The following is a 15,906-nucleotide window of genomic DNA, read 5'->3' as shown; positions in this document are numbered from 1 at the left end:
AAGAGTTGGGGCCTGAGCAGGGGTTAAGGAGAGAGAGAGAGAGAGAGAGAGAGAGAGAGAGAGAGAGAGAGAGAGAGAGAGAGAAGGTGGAATGAGAAAGAGAGTTGTTGTATATTAAATTAACTTGAGCACCATGTAACAACGGAAACTGCACAGTTTGCTTTTTAAGAACTCACTGCCTCCTTGTGCGAGACCAGAACAGATCGCCCTGTGTGTGTACGAGCCTGAAGTTCTTCGGTCTTCCATCCATCTGTGTGTACAAGGGGGAGTGGGTGTGAGTGGCTGCCTCTGCCTTTCCCTCTCAATGGGCTTACAGTGTGAGATGTATAGAAGCTTTTTTGTTGGGTTCAGGAATAGATGGGCCTTTTTATTTTATAATGGGAACTATCCACCTCTCTCTCTCTCTGAATATGTGTGTGTGTGTGTGTGTGTGTACACACACACTGGTGCAATACATATGTTTGTGCGTGCAAAGTGTTTTCTCAACATAAAATGATCACATCCCTTTCAGGTTCAGGTTCAAAGGGGGTACAGGGAATTCAGAGTAAGATTGAGATGGCTTCTAACAAAATTCACCCCCGCTACACACATGTACACTTTACTTTAAATCTCTGTGCAATGTAGGGTTGTTGTCAACAGACCACAGATTGAAGGGTGGCGGGGCTCAATCCACCCACTGTTTATTTAGCTTTGGACCAAAGCCAAAGGAACAATTTGTGTGGTGGGCTCCACCTCCCAGGACCCAATTCAACCTGGGCTCCACCCCTATTTCTACCCACATACTGGAACTTTTGATTTCAAGAATGAGCAGCTCTGATTTGATCCACCCCAAGACTCAGCAAGAGGTATATTCAAGCTTCTCTCTTATTTTGCAATGCCAAAATATGCCAGTAGTCCTCGTGTCTGTCAGGAGAACAAGGGAAATTGTGTTTTCCAGTGTTCCTGGCACCTTGCTTGTGGCTATAGGTCCTGACGAGGGGGGGGGTAAGAACCCCCTTCTTCCTCAATCTTTATCCAATAGCTGTCTAAGCAGTCAGAGAAAGGAGAACTGAGTCCTGGACTTAAATTCCAGAATATTATATTTTTTCGGTCCTGTGGCTGTGTTAGATGCTAACATGTTTATAGCACAAAAATGTTAAGTTTTCTCTTAATCTGGAATTGTTCACGCTCATCCTCCACATGCTGTTTTCATCCTAGATTGAGTCTAGGTGTGCATTCATACACCTCATTGCCAGGTCAGCTTACACCTGTTTTCAAATGGACATACTTCAGCGTAATGCAGAATCAATCTGCAGTGAGCTTTACTATTCAGAATGAAACCAGTTTCACAAGAAGCACATTTTAGGGACAAAAAAAATATGCTATAGATCTAGATTGTGCGAGGACAAGCATTCAGTCTTCATGGATTCTAGAATAAAATGCTATGTGTACACAGCCTATATTTTCCTTCCCAGCTGTTTAGAACTCACTCTACAGAAAAATCCATAAGGGGAGAAGGAATGTTACATCAGAATGGAAACCCGGCTGGATCCGTAGGAGAGGCCAATGAGCAGGAGAGAGTTTGTCATATGCTCATACATCATAGATCTGCATTTCACGCACATGTTCTTCCATCTGCAGGAGTCATCCCTGCTTGTTATTAGATGTCTTCTAAACACTGCATTAGTCAGAGAAGCCTTTCAGACCTGAGATTCTTTGCCAACCAGCTTGTACTGAATTACTTGAGGTTTTTAGTGTTTTTGCTGTGTACCTCCTTGTGATATTTTTATATGAAAGTATGGTTTATAAATGTTTAAATAAAAAATAAATAAATGGAAAGGAATTCAAAGACATCCACAGGGAGGCAGTGGCGTAGCGTGGGTTGCCACGCCCGGGGCTGTGGGGAGGGCAGGGAGTGGGAGGGAGGGAAACAGACAGAGTATATATTGTAGGCACAGAGATAAAAAGAGTCATTATGTTGTCTAGAGAGGTCAGTTCCTGGTTCACAGGAAGCACGATGGAAGTGCAGCACCAGATATTGAGGCAGCACCAGGTGTTGAAATTTTGCGCCCCTAACAATGTTGCACCAGGGGCAACCGCCCCTGTGCCCCCCCCATGCTACGCCACTGCAAGGAGGGGAATGAAGGACTGGATAATTTTTATTAGCATTACTCAAATGTATATGACTTTCTTGTAAAAAATTAATGATGAAATAGTAAAGCTCTCACAGAGCAAGCTTGGACCCCAACTGCACAATACATTTAAAGCAGTACCATGCCATTTTAAAGTCATAGCTTTAAAGAATCATGAGAACTGTTGTTTGTTAAAGGTGCTGAGAGTTGTTAGGAGACCACACTTCCTCTCACAGAGCTAGTTTTCAGAGTGGTTCATCAATCAATCTCTATTCCCTAGAAACTCTGGAAACTGAAGATCTCTGGCATCATCTTCCCTCTCAAAAAAAATAAAAATATGAATGTTGGGGACTGTAGTTTATCCACCACAGCGCTGCACATCCCAGCACTCTTAACAAACTACAGTTCCCATGATTCTTTTAGTGGTGAGGAAATGTGCTTTCAAGTATGATGTGCGCCTTTTAGAGGCGGACTTGTAGTGGGTCAAGGCAACATGATCTGTGTCTCAGGGAGGTTGTGAGTTTGATAGGCCTGCCTTGTGAGACTTGACACATCTCAACATGCATGGCAGAACTAAAGTTGCCTTAAGGACTTTGGAGGGGGGTGTCTGGTAGATGAGCGATTTGAAGAGGTGTGGGATTTTGGTGACAAAGGAGGCATAGAGAGACTCCAAGGGCAGGGCATTTTCTATCCCTCCAAGCTGGTGCCAGTGCAAGGAAGGCAAACAGAGAACTATTTGTGAGTCAGAAAGGCCTGCCTGCCTGCCTGCCACAGACAAGATGTTTGTGTGGCAGGAAACTAATGAGAGACCGAACATTGGCTTTTAACTTGAGGTGTGGCCATTTAAACCTGTTCCGTTCATCTGGCGTGTGGTCTTGTTTAAAATGCAAATGTGACTCATTCTGCTCTTTACTCAGGAACATGCTGACTGGAAAATAACTATTTTTGAAAAAACTGAAATAAGTGTTGCCAAGCTAATCAGCCTTTGTGCAAGGTGCTAGCATGTGATATGGTTCACATAGCCGCCGCCATCTTGCTTTGTGAAGTAGTGAAGCCTGTGACGATGGTTACAGTCTGGTTTCATTGATATTGTCCTATAAAAATAGAAGGTTATCGTCAGGGCCGTCTTTAGCAGATGCGGCGCTGGGGTGCAAATATCTGCTCAGCACCCCCAAATTACCACGGATGGGGGGGGCGAAGCTTCACACTGCCAGCCATGGGAGGGGGTGCGCAACTCTCCCCCATGCCACTATGGTTGGCGGGGCGCAGCTGGCAGGCATGCAGGGAAAGGGGAGGCCACCAGCAAAGCCCCACAGCTCCTCACTCACTGGGGCACCCCTGAGAGGCCAGTGCCCTGGCGCAACGCACCACTAAGCCGTATGGGAAAGATGGCTCTGGTTATCATCATGCGGTCCCTAGGGGAGGACTTCTGGGGCCTCATCAGAATCCAGTTTTTTTGTGAAGTCAGGGCAGGGCAGGGGGGCAAAAGAGAAGGCGGGTTTTTAAACAGTGGATTTCAACAACAGCAGAGGTTTGAGTAATGTAGGGCTAGAAGGGGAAAGAGGAGCTGCAAGGGTATTGGGGGCTTGAAAGAGCTGTGAGGGGGGTTGGTGAGCAATGTGAGCAGGGGCAGAAGCCTCTGGTGTGTGGAACAACACTGATGAGAAGCACTGGAGCCAAAGGTCCATGCTATGGCTTCTTCTCACGCCAGCATCTTGGGATGCTTTTGCTAAGAGGCCACAGGCCAAATGGGATGAGTTTATGCTGTGGCTTCCTATCACACCAGCATCAGTCCTTGGGGCATCCCTGATGAGAAGCCCCAGGTCAAATGAGATGAGTCCATGCTCTCCAGGGCTCTAGACAGAGGTCTCTACCAGCCCGGAGTTTCCAGTGGTTGAACCTTGGACCTTCTGCATGCAAAGCAGAAGCTCTACCATTGATTGTATGGTTGTATGTTGTGACCCACCATAAGCTCATCTATGCTGAAGGTATAAATGAATCAATGAAATAAAAATGCCAGTCTGGAGGCCAGCCTTCACCAAACTAGTGCCCTCCAGATGTTATAGATTACAAATTCCATCTGCCTCAGCCAGTACAGCTCATAGCCCCTCTTGCAGAACTACAGTTCCCAGAGTTCCATGGGGTGGGGAGAAAAAGGCTAGTTAACCAGTCCTCTTTAGAAGGAAGGATTGCATTTGGGAGAAATTTTAAGATAATCAAGCAACTCATTCATCACAAAGGCCGTACAAGATGATAGTATTACACCAGAAGCAAGTAAAGATTTATTAGGCCAGAGGTAGGGGGATAAGGTTTGTTAGCTCATCCTAAGTTGTTACCTTGGGATGATTATACTGGCACAACTACTGATATGATATGGACATGGGAAATTAACAGCACACTAAAAATATCAAGATTACCTTTTGTTTTGGAAGGTTCTCTCCTTGTTTGCTTTTCTTTCACTTTTGCTAAAACTTGGGCACTTCAGCTACAGAAGCTGATGGTTAGAGCCCTGCTCAGGAATGCTAAAAGTGGGGAGGAAGCTGGGGCAGACTTCCAATGCCCCCACCTGTGCCATCTCCACGTCAAACAGTCCCACATTGAGAAGGAAGGTTTGAAAGGAAATTTGAAGGGTGTTCATAGCTGAAAGTGCTTAGAATATCCCCCATGATCAGAAACCGTACTGTATCAGTGCTCCTGGTCACAGCAAGGATTCTAAGCACCTTACAATCTGCTTTCACATTTTCCCTCTCGGTGTGGGAAAGTTTGAAGTCTAGCTAGAGCTCAGTGAGGTATTGGGGGGGTATCTGTATGTATACACATTTGCCTACCCTCTTTAAACCCACGTGCATTCACCCAAACATCTGAAGAAGACTTAAAGGTAAAGGGAACCCAGACTGTTAGGTCCAGTCATGGCCGACTCTGGGGTTGTGGTGCTCATCTCGCTTTATTGGCCGAGGGAGCCAGCGTACAGCTTCCGGGTCATGTGGCCAGCATGACTAAGCCGCTTCTGGCGAACCAGAGCAGCGCACAGAAACGCCATTTACCTTCCCGCCGGAGCGGTACCTATTTATCTACTTGCACTTTGACGTGCTTTCAAACTGCTAGGTTGGCAGGAGCAGGGACTGAGCAACGGGAGCTCACCCCATCGCAGAGATTCGAACCACCAACCTTCTGATCAGCAAGTCCTAGGCTCTGTGGTTTAACCCACAGCGCCACCCACGTCCCCGAAGAAGACTTATTTCCTCCAAAAATCTGAACACATCTTTTCAAGATGTGAAATCTGTCTGGATATTATAACTGAGCAAGTCAGTTTACCAGCCAAATTTTTCATGGTCCAGCCCTGCTTCTGTCCTCCTGATCTGTGAAAACAGATGAAGACCTTGAGGTAGGAGATGAGACCTGCCATCTGAAGAGAGCATCAAGGCACTCCATTTCTACAATCAGGCATGGCATCAATATATTCAGCATCTGTCGGCAGTTTCCAAGGCCCCAAAAACCAGAATGGTCCCACTGGCACCTGCCTTGCTGCCTGCAAGCCACAATTTTAATATCCCACAATGTCCTTGACATAGTGCCTTTCCAGGAAATTTCCAGTGTGGTCCCACCACTGCTGCGCTGTGAAACTTATGTATGTATGTATGTGTGTGTGTGTGTGTGTGTGTGTGTGTGTGTGCCCTCTGCACACAAGAAGATCCTTTGCCAAAGGTCTTCCTTGAATCCCTGTACGTATCTATTGTGACTCATTCACAAACAAAGCTTAGTACCTGATGAAATCCAGAGGTGGGCAAACTGTGATCTTCAGCCAGGTCCGCATTTAGGTTTGATGAGGCCCTAAGCTACTGAAGGTAATGGGGCCCTTTATATGTCCAGCTGTCCTTTGTCAACAACAAATGGTCACTGTTTTTTGTGCTGAATATATATCTATGTGGGGCTACCTTTGAAAGTGACCCAGAAACTACAACTAATCCAGAATGTGGCAGCTAGACTGGTGACTGGGAGCAGTCGCCGAGGCCGCATAACACCGGCCTTGAAAGATCTATATTGGTTCCCAATACGTTTCCGAGCACAATTCAAAGTGTTAGTGCTGACCTTTAAAGCCCTAAACGGCCTCAGTCCAGTATCCCTGAAGGAGTGTCTCCACCCCCATTGTTCTGCCCAGACACTGAGGTCCAGCGCCGAGAGCCTTCTGGCAGTTCCCTTACTGCGAGAAGCCAAGTTAGAGGCAACCAGGCAGAAGGCCTTCTCAATAGTGGCGTCTTCCCTGTGGAACGCCCTCCCATCAGATGTCAAGGAAATAAACAACTATCTGACTTTTATAAGATATCTGAAGGCAGCCCTGTTTAGGGAAGTTTTTAATGTTTGATGTTGTTGCTTTTTTATTATTGTTATTGGTATTCTGTTGGGAGCTGCCCAGAGTTATTACTCCTACTCTGGCCCATAACAGATCATGTGCTGCCTCCAGCTTGGATTATTAACAAACAAATCAACAGGGAATGGTATATCTATTGTCTACACTTTCAATTCGTAGTTTTTTTCACAGTTCGTTTACATTTGGTGAGAGACACTTTTGTCATAGACATCTTGCAGTTGGGGGGAAAGAGAGATGGGGTGCTGATATTTTGTTCTATTGCCTATTATTAGTGTAGGGATTTGTGTCAGCATCACGTGGGTAGGTCCTTTATGTTTTTATTTATTTTTATTGAGCGTTTTACTTTTTTCATGGAAAAACTTCTAGGATGGCGTCATTGAGGTTCAGCCACGTGTGCATGTGTTGTTTACATTTTTTAAAAAAATGTTTTTCACCGTGTCCCATTTGTCTACAGCATCTAGTCCAGTTGGATTGCTCTAGCTGGATCATAATAAAACAAGATTCACTTTGTAATGTTTTGGAGTTTCCTGGGAAAGATTGGTTGTTAAACCACACTGTAAATGTTATTATTTGGCAAAAGTCATATCGTAACACTTTAAATGTATCGTGTGAATGTGGCTGTCAAAGAAGGAGCCTTGAGTTTATGACTAGGTTACCTTAGTAGTCAGAAGCACATGGCTGGGGAAATTTTGGCCTTCCAGATGTTGCTGAACTCCAGTTCCATCGGCTGCAGCCAGCATAACCAGCGGTCATTGTTGATGGGAGTTATAGTCCATCAACATCTGGAGGGTACTTATAGCAGATGCATAGAAGAATTATGTGGTGGTTTAAACCTCTTTCTGGGTAATCTGATGGCTAAATGTGTGAGAGATCATTGAAATGTTTGCACTGCTGGGAATTAATTTTTTTAAACAAAATCAATTCTGCTTAAAAGTTGGCATTGAACTGAAATGTTATCAATTGCAGACTTTTTATTGTTCCTTTTTCACATTGTTTGGATTGTCATTTTGCTATTATTAGCTTCTTATTTGTTGTTGCTAGCCCTTCTGGGCTTCCTCTGGGAAGTAAAAACAGGACACGAAAGCTAAAATGAAATGAAATAAGATCAGGCTGTAAGTGAGTTTACTGAATGTACCAGCTACACTGAGGGAATCTTTAAAGCAGTTGCTCCTGATGTGTTTTTCCTTTTCCTTTAACTTCCTCCCTTCTCTTCTTTTGCAATTCAATCACTGCCAGGCCAGCAATGAAAGGCTTTCCCTAAAGTCTTTGTTGTACCTGATAGATGGGTCTCTTCATACCTGACCCAGAACAAGCACTTGTAAACTATCTCACTTTGGCCTTTTGTCTTCGCTGTGCTTGAGCAATTTGGCTCTGTTGAAATAAACCACTGTAGATAATAGGGAGGGAAATTAGGGAAGATTTATTTTGCAGATTTGTTTTGCACTTGGAGTTCTGCCCCCAAAAAGAGAGGAACAGGCTTAACCAAAGGTAGCTATTTATTGATGGGATCAGCTGACTGAAAAGGACACCATTTTGATTGAGCGCAGTTGCTTGAATGCATTAGTTAGAACAGCCTTGCATGGTTTTTGACTTTTCAAGCTTTGAACACAAGTCTACCAGGCTCAGAGGCCTTATACTGCAAAATGGGGTGGGGAAGGTGGACAGATTGTCACTTTGCCTCCCACAATACATAAATGGAGGTTGCATTTCATACTCTCCAACATTTCTCTGATGAAAATTGGGACATCCCATTCCATAATGATAATTTTACTATTTATACCCCACACATCTTACTGGGTTGCCCCAGCCACTCTTGGTAGCTTCCAACATATATAAAAACCTAATAAAACATTAAACATTAAAAATCTTCCCAATACAGGATCGCCTTCAGACAGCTCGGGGGTCAGATAACTCCATAACTCCCAAGATTTCTCCAGTGAAACTAGGCACATCCTAAGGAAAAGTGAGACATTCCGGGATCAAATCAGAAACAAGGATGGCTTCTCTAAATCAGGGACATCCCAGGAAAATACTTGGAGGGTCTGGCATTTGGCTTGATGCTCCAAGTGCAGGACTGAATTAGAGGTCGGAATGGGTGAATCTGTCAGTTTTGGTTTCCCATGATTCCAGTCCTAAATTCAGTTCTCCACATTTCCATAACAGTCTGCAAATTCCCTTTTTTAAAAAAATCCCTCATGAAACTTTAAAAGCGTTTTAGTGCAATTTTCTCCAATATTTTTATACTGTTGTAAACCACCGGGATATGTATTTTATGATGTAGCAGTATATATATATATATTTATAAATAAGCAATGTGTGTATTTTTGCAAGCAATTTCCCCTAATGTGGTGCATTTTTTTAAAGTTATTTTCAGTAACATTTCCATTTTTATGGACACTTAACCTCAGTATGGGACACGGGTGGCGCTGTGGGTTAAACCACAGAGCCTAGGACTTGCCGATCAGAAGGTCAGCGGTTCGAATCCCCGTGACAGGGTGAGCTCCCGTTGCTCGGTCCCTGCTCCTGCCAACCTAGCAGTTCGAAAGCACGAAGTGCAAGTAGATAAATAGGTACCGCTCCAGTGGGAAGGTAAATGGCATTTCCGTATGCATCTCTGGTTTGCCAGAAGCGGATTAGTCATGCTGGCCACATGACCTGGAAGCTGTACGCCAGCTCCCTCGGCCAAAAGCGAGATGAGTGCCGCAACCCCAGAGTCAGTCACGACTGGACCTAATGGTCAGGAATCCCTTTACCTTTAACCTCAGTATATGCACTCCTGTACACATTCCTTGGCTGGGGAATTGCATTGCAAAATTCAGAGAAGTGCAAATTTCAAAGTATGGTTGCGTTTTTGGTTGGTGTATTATTTCAGGAAGTTTGATTTAGGTAGATTAGCCTTTAGATGTGAATGGAATGGAATTTCTCCCCATCCCCAGTTAGAGGTATATATTAATGATCTCAGGGATACCCAGAGAATGCCTTGGAGAAGTCCAGTCCTAGATGTTTTCATCTCAAATGGGGTAATGTACCTGAATGACTGATGCGGCAACCTGGAAAAGTACCCTCTGGGCACCTTACTTCTAGGGAATGAAAGCTGGGGATTTTAAAAGGGATTTTGAAGATGAAAAAGAGAGGAAATGTGTTGCGATTGGCTCCTGCAGCCAATCGGAAGCAGTGCCTTAGAATTCAAACTTTTGGGAAGTTGAACAGACATCCTGAACAGATTCGACTTCCAAGGTACGTCTGCAGCTCCCATTGGATGCCATTTGCCATTCATTTCAAGGGGAAGCCCAACTGTCTCCTCCTTATAACTTTAGGTAACTGTGCTAAGTCTCATAGTAACAACTATGGCAATAGTCATCAGAGCCAGCGTTGAGGATAAATCCCTCCCGTAGTGTGTGTTGCATAGGGTGACCTTGAATCTTACTTTATAGAGGACAGCCCAGTATTTGAAAGCACCTTCTGAAGTTCAAATGTGTTTTAGCGCAGAACCACGCCATATATCAACATATATGATTTCCCCCATAGGATCCTGGGAACTGCAGTTCCCCCCTCACAGGCCTGAAATTCCCAAACTATAGTTCCCAGGGTTCTTTGGGTAAAGTTGCATGTTTCATAAATGTGTTAGCTGTGCTTTAAAATGTATTGTGTGGATCTTTCCTTGGATTAAGGCTGGATCTATACAAATTTTTAAAAACGCTATAGAAAATAATGCTATAAAAGCTCTTAATGGAAAATCCCATTGGATGATGGATTACTGCTCCACAGCACCATCTGGTGTTGCATCTTTATAATGCAGTTATAACGATATAATGGACAAGTGTAGCTAAGTCCCAAGATGGGACCTTGAAGCTGCCCATTAGCCACACCTGAGCAGCATGAGCAGCAAACTGGGCAGGTAGGGATACATAACACTTGGGCACGGCCACCTTCCCTGCTCTGGCTTAGTATATTTAAATGGTCGTGATTTTTCTACATATTTAAATTTTCAGGGTTGGAGTCAGGCATAGGACAGTGACAAGAACAATAAATCATCCAAGGCCAGTGAAGTTAGCTCTTTATTCAAGGAAACTACCACAGTTCAGTCCTAGTGGTCTCAGCAACTCTTTCTAGGAGGTCTTCCCTAAGGAAGCAGTTGCGAGGACTGAAAGTCCCCGCTTTCCCAGTGCCCTAGGACTCTTCCTTTCCAGGGTCTTCCCCACACAGTCTGAGGTTGTGTTTGTGCACAACCCCCCTCTGCTCTGCCTGTTTCATTTCTCTGTGAGTTTTAGGGGACCAGGGGGAGGGGAACTGGTCACGGCAGGAGGGGGAGACTCCCTGGATTCTTCAGCACCCTGCTTCTACTCTGCCTCTGCCTCAGCCTCCGAGTCTGAACTGCTCTCTGCCACAGCCTCTTCCTGCTCACTAAACCCTGCCACCTCTCCTGCTGCTGACACCTCCTCCTCCTGAACCAGCCACTTACCGGGTCTTAATTTCAACTGCAGTGCCGTCCCAGCTCTCTGAGTGTTAAAACCTGCCATGTCCTAACTAGGCAAACTGCTTGATTAGAAAGCTCTTTAAAAACCCATTTGGCCCTCCGCCCAAACTGCAGCCTTTGCATTTGGCATCTGCGGAAGGGTTTGTTTTCTTAGCTGATTCTCTCTTGGCGCTATTTGGACGTCGCCCATGTATCTTGGGGTGATTGTGCTGCCGAGACTCAGAAGCAGGAGGACTTGGATACGGGCTCGCTTTGCCAGCGTTCAGCCCATCTCTGCGGATTCTCCTTTCTTTCTCTTCCCCTGCTTTTTTTGTTTGCAGGATGGTTGCCAAGGATGGAACACTTCCCATTTAAATGGCTGCTTAGCTCAGGAGTCACCAAAGTGTGTCCGCCAGTATCTACTACAGCATTCGCAAAAGGTCTCAGTAAATAGCCCCTCCAAAATCGACAACTCATGTGAGGCTGCCTGTTCTTCTTCCTCAGTTCCTGCATTGAGTTGGAACAAACTAGTTTCATAGGATCACCTATTTATGAAGAGTTCTCCATACTTTGCCATGACAAAGGTTTCAGATTCAATCCCTGGTGTTGCCAGCAGTGGCACAGTGGCAAATTCGGAAGTGCAGGGTCCTTCATGATAGTCACAGCCACAACCTTGTTCAGGTTATACAACCGTCTAAGATTTTACAATGAACTTACAATTATACAACAACAATAATTAGGGATATTTAGCAATGGTCAATGCAGATCTCCAGGTGTCGCCTTTCAGCTAGATCTAATATTTTCCGTGCACATACATGGGGAAATGGTTTGGAGTGCTCTAATAGTTTCTTTTTGAGTGACTTTAGTTATGTTCTCCATGAAGTCCCATTGCATATCATACTCTTGAAACTGAAGCATCTTGTGTTTCCTTTGGAGCATACAGTGGTTAAAAAGCTCCCAGTTCCTGCTGATTGGGTAACTCTAGGATACTGGAGTATCCTAGATACCTCAGTAGGGACTCTGCTGCAGAAATAGTAATGGGTGTTTGATACCACCACCACTGCACGAATGGATCTTAGTTATTTCAAAGCTCTTGGGTAGAAGAGCTGGAGAAATCTTTATACAATCTTGGACAAGTAGCTTACCTATAACCTGGCTCATTCTAAGGTAGCATTGTACATTGGCCTTATGCCAGAGTTTGAAGAGATGCTCTCCCCAGTACTGGATTAAAGTTCATGCATAGTGAGCTACAGAGTAGAAGTCCTGTGACATATTCAAGGTCCTTGTGGAGTATTTTTGTTTGAATGGCCTTCATCGTATCCCCAGTGGTGGAGCTTCATGCTCGGGCATTAGGAGGTGGAGAGCCGGTGGGGGCGGGGCTAGTGCACGTCCTGGGGGTGTGGCGTGCTGCCCGCAGGGGTGTGGCATCCAGCACGGGTGGAAGAGCAGCCACGATGGCACCCCACCGGGATCACGTTGCTGGGAGCAGTGCGCTCCCCCCACACTCCTCGTCCTCCGCCAGTGCGTATCCCTGGCCCTGTATTCTTTTAAACTTCTCCATATCCCAAAGAAGCTTTCCAAAAATGCTTATTGAACTTCATGCTCAAGGCCAATCTGCTGCATCAGATCAACAGAGGAATAGACTACTGAGGAAACCTGGTGGCGCAGTTAACCAAATGGACATCAATTGCAGCAGCATTTTGAGGGATGAAAATGCTCCAGATGCACACCCACCAATTATGGGATAGGGATACTTTGCCTTCTTGTTATGCCCCTCTTCACATACCAAGAATGAGTGTGGAATACCCACCCCTTCCTGCTACAAATATGCAACCTGTCACGCATTGCCGAAAGCTGTTGCCTGCCTTCTAAGCAGTCTGTTCATTTACTCTGCGGTAGTTTGTCCTGAGATGGAACTATGAGAGTGCTTGTTCTTTTGGCTACAGATATATTAGAAAAACAATATTTGTTTCCTTCACCCCACTCTGCAATATTGCTATCACAAGCCTCAGCATCTGAAACTGCAAGCTGAGATGGATTATATCTCTGTGTAAATTACTGAAAATTATTTCTAAATTTGCACCTAGACATACACATTAGCAGCTGTAAATTTCATGCCACTCGGGGCCGTCTTAGGAGCCGACACAAAACAGAACACCCTGGTGCTACAATCCAAATAACAATCTTCCTCCATTTTGGTGATGCTGCATAAGCAATGATATGTGAAAAGCCACGATCACATTTCAAGTATCTGGGTTTATTTTTGTCTATGTATTAAAGAGCAGCTGCTGGGTAGAAGATGGGGAGGGAATAAAGATCAGGGCATAGGGACTACTTTTCCAGAATCTACGCACCAAACCACCCCATCACAAAGCTGCTCTTTATCACAGGAGACAAGCATTACCTTCTTCCAGGGCCATGATATTGTTTCTTGGTTGGTGGGAGAGCATCATTATGACATGCACACAGATTCAGCAGATGAAGCAAAAGGCTTATTTCCTCTCCTGCGTCAAGCCTAGAGGGATGTGTTGGCTGCCAGCTATGTCACCCACAGCACCGGTTAACTCTGCTTGGTCTCGCGTCTTACCGCTGAGCACCATAATGTCCTTCAATAACACAGAACGTTGTGTTTTGTCTTTCGGCATCTGCGTACATTCCTTTTCCCGGCAACCTAGGAAAGCTAAGGCAGATGCTTCCATAGAACCATGCATCCAGATTGCCCTGCCTGCTTGCTGCCTTGAAAGGACTCTACCTTCTCTCTCCCTCTTTTCTTGAAGGACCCTGCTAACCTCTAGTCTGAAGCAGCTAGCCTTGGAGACTTAATGGAGATTCAGACCTGCTGACTTCTAGTTCCAGGTAACCAACCAGCTGCCATTTGGTTTTGTAAGTTTCTGGGAATGGCATAATAAACCTGGCATCGAAGTGGGAGGAGGAAGGAAGCAAATAATGAAGATAGGGTTTGGGTTAACCCTTACTATGCTAATTCACCTTGCTGGGTCACTTTAGAAACCCACCAGTTAGGTAGTTTTAGACTCTGGGTTTATGGGTCTTATGGACGGTTTGCCTCCAGAAAATTGTATTGGTTTGTTTACTTCAAAATGTGGTAAACCAGCCCTGCTGATCTCGTTCTCCTGAGAAGGGCCTTGAACCACTTGCCCCCAAATTCTACATTAACAGCAAGCACCGCTGGTATCCACTTGATGGGGAAATAATTTCTCGAGCTGGTTTTAAGGCAACAGGCCATACAGTATTGCTTTCTTTCTTATTTGTTTATTCATTTTTTAAAACTGAATGGCACACTCATGGAGATGTTTAAAGGAGGGGAAAGATCCTTGAGTTTTCAGCAGCTGCACTCCAGCCTAATGTTATAAAAGGAAACATGGTCTCTTGTGTGAGATAATTTTGATGGACATTAGGGTATTTAAAATGTGTGTGTGTGTTGTCACAGAGAGAGAGAGAGCGCTTGGTTGTCATGAATATTATAGTAGAAAGAGAAACCCCCCTGGGCTAAAAACCTGTCTCCTTGACATTGTTTATAGCAGAACAAGAGCTCCTCAGAGTACTAATTGCTTTAATAGTGTAAGCAAACTCCTTCAGTTACTTGAGGAAATCTCCCTGTTGAGATAAAGGTCTTGTTGAAGCTAGCATAACACAGTAGCTGAGCCTGCAGTAGTTTTACTCATTTACCTGGGAGCAGTGCTTTTTTTCCGTAAATTTTTTTAGAGGTACTCTCATTTTCCTACTCATATTGAAATACAGCCCCTCAATGAGGCCAAACTTAGATTCACAAAATGTTTAGGGGGTATGCGTACCCCTGCATACCAGCAGGAAAAAAGCACTGCCTGGGAGCAAGTCCTATCGAACTCAGCAGGGCTTACTTCTGAGTAGGCAGGTGTCAGCTTGCATTGGAAGAGTCTTGCACTCCGACTTGGGAAGCCTCTCTTTTGAATCTTGGGTCTCTGCCGTGAACTTACTATGTAGCCTTAGGTAAGGCACAAATACAGTCAGCCTCCAGTCCTCATCTGCACTATAGTATAACCCACATCTGTACTCACTTCACAGGGTCATAGTGAGGACTGCAGCAATGTGTCTGAAGTGCTCTGATCCCTCTGAAGCAGGGGTGTAGGGGCCTGTCACCTTCCAGATGTTGTTGGACTCAACACCCATCAGCCAGCAGAGCCACCAGTCAAGGCTGATGGGGTTGTAGTCCATCCACATCTGGAGGGCAGCAGTTCCCCATCCCTGCTCTCAAGTAGTGTATAAAAGCTAAGCTGTTAATGATGTTACTGAGCACAGGGGGCACTGAGGAGAAAGACTGAACATACCAAAGCCAGGCTTCCCCTTTCTAATCTGATTTTCATATTGGCCAGCACTCAAGAATTTTCAACAGTTGCTCTGCAAGGAGAAATTGAGCAGGTGGAAACTTTTCCTATCACTGCACCTGTGGTGGTGATAAAACTTCACCTACTGATTTTCTGCCTGTTGTGTGTCTGTACCCATTAAAGCAAAAGGGATGCGGGTGGCGCTGTTGGTTAAACCACAGAGCCTGGGACTTGACAATCGGCGGTTCGAATCCCCGCAACAGGGTGAGCTCCTGTTGCTCAGTCCCAGCTCCTGCCAACCTAGCAGTTCGAAAGCACGTCAAAGTGCAAGTAAATAAATAGGTACCCCTCTGGCGGGAAGGTAAACGGTGTTTCCGTGCGCTGCTCTGGTTCGCCAGAAGCGGCTTAGTCATGCTGGCCACATGACCCGGAAGCTGTACGCCGGCTCCCTCGGCCAGTAAAGCGAGATGAGCGCCGCAACCCCAGAGTCAGTCACAACTGGACCTAATGGTCAGGGGTCCCTTTACCTTTACCTTTACCCATTAAAGCAGGGATGGGGAACTCCCAGTGTTGTTGGACCACAACTCCCATCATCCCTGACTATGGGCCATGCATGAAGTATAGTTTGTTAAGGCTGCTGAGAGGATA

The 15,906-nt window shown here is 45.2% G+C and overlaps 1 protein-coding gene across 5 annotated transcripts in view; it reads left to right on the top strand.

Moving 5' to 3' along the window:
* The window catches only part of ACAN (aggrecan), an 83,901-nt gene that overhangs the window by 15,268 nt on the left and 52,727 nt on the right, over positions 1 to 15,906 (top strand). The window contains exon 2 of one of the 5 annotated variants that reach the window (XM_081170997.1): positions 13,714 to 13,792. The exons of 3 other annotated variants lie outside the window; for them this stretch is intronic. The gene's annotated coding sequence lies outside the window, so the exon portion shown is untranslated. Of the gene's footprint in view, positions 1 to 13,376; positions 13,793 to 15,906 lie in introns of those variants that run through there. One more of the 5 variants, XM_081170999.1, reaches the window with a different exon arrangement.

This window comes from Podarcis bocagei (assembly GCF_964188305.1).
Source record: "Podarcis bocagei genome assembly, chromosome: 14".
In the NCBI taxonomy this organism is placed as follows: domain Eukaryota; kingdom Metazoa; phylum Chordata; class Lepidosauria; order Squamata; family Lacertidae; genus Podarcis; species Podarcis bocagei.
Note: the sequence above shows the minus strand (reverse complement) of the source record. Positions and strands in the feature narration are given on the sequence as shown.